The sequence below is a fragment of the Ursus maritimus genome, unplaced genomic scaffold (assembly GCF_017311325.1).
Source record: "Ursus maritimus isolate PB19 unplaced genomic scaffold, ASM1731132v1 scaffold_4, whole genome shotgun sequence".
Taxonomy (NCBI): domain Eukaryota; kingdom Metazoa; phylum Chordata; class Mammalia; order Carnivora; family Ursidae; genus Ursus; species Ursus maritimus.
Genome location: NW_024426552.1, coordinates 41,962,355 through 41,963,423, shown reverse-complemented (window position 1 = coordinate 41,963,423; position 1,069 = coordinate 41,962,355). Strand labels below are relative to the sequence as shown.

General features: G+C 32.5%; 1 non-coding gene across 1 annotated transcript; it reads left to right on the top strand.

Annotated features, from left to right (window-relative positions):
* The first annotated feature begins 293 nt into the window (after positions 1–293).
* LOC121100588 lies at positions 294–396 on the top strand. The gene has a single exon (XR_005832336.1). It is a non-coding gene; the product is annotated as a U6 spliceosomal RNA (small nuclear RNA).
* Positions 397–1,069: the final 673 nt, after the last annotated feature.

Below are 1,069 nucleotides of genomic sequence, written 5' to 3'. Positions count from 1 at the left end.
AAAGAAAACAGTCCAAAATTAAAAAAAAAAAAAAAGTGCAAAGAAAAAAATAAACTTCAATAATGGACAAACAGATTTAAAAAATGGATACAGTAATAAGGAGAGTTACTACTATGGAAAATTAAATCAGTGATGGTAAGTAAAATTCTCCCAGAGTACAGAAGAAAGAGAGACTAAAGATGAAAGCTAAGAGGCATGTGACCAATAAGCAGGGAAGCAATGCAGCTCAAACATTTTTGGGAGGTAAAGAATTTTAAAAAAGAAAACAACAGTTAAATTAAAGAAAATAAAGCTTGCTTCAGCAGCACATATTCTAAAATTGGAATAATGCAGAGAACATTAGTATGGTCCTTGCACAAGGATGGCATGCAAATTCATGAAATGTTCCAAATTTTTCTAAAAATAGAATTGCCATATGATCCAGTAATTCTACTACTGGGTATTTATCCAAAGAAAAGAAAAACACTAATTCAAGAAGATGTATGCCCTCTTCTATTTATTGCAGCATTATTTACAATAGCCAAGATATGGAAACAGCCCTAGTGTCCATCAACAGATGAATGGATGAAGAAGATATGATATATACACACACAGAGATACATATATTACTCAGTCATGAAAAAGAATGAAATCTTGCCATTTGGAACAATATGGATAGACCGAGAGGGTATAATTCTAAGTGAAATAAGTCAGTCAGAGAAAGACAAATAAATACCATATGATTTCACCCATATGTGCAATTTATGAAAGGAAACAAATAAATAAACAAAGGGAAAAAGGAAACAAACAAAAAAGGCAAGCTTACATACAGAGAACAAACTGGTGGTTACCAGAAGGTAGGTGGGTGGGGGGATGGTGAAACAGGTGACGGGGTCAAGAGTACTCTTATCCTCATGAGCACTGAGAAATGCATAAAACTGCTGAATCATTTATATTTTACACCTGAAGCTAATATAACACTGTATGTCAGTTATACCTGAATAAAAAATAAAAGAAAAATAAAAGAACAAAACAAAATGATCCATTGTAACAGAAGGAAAAATCAAGGGCTTAAAGAAATTTTCCTGAG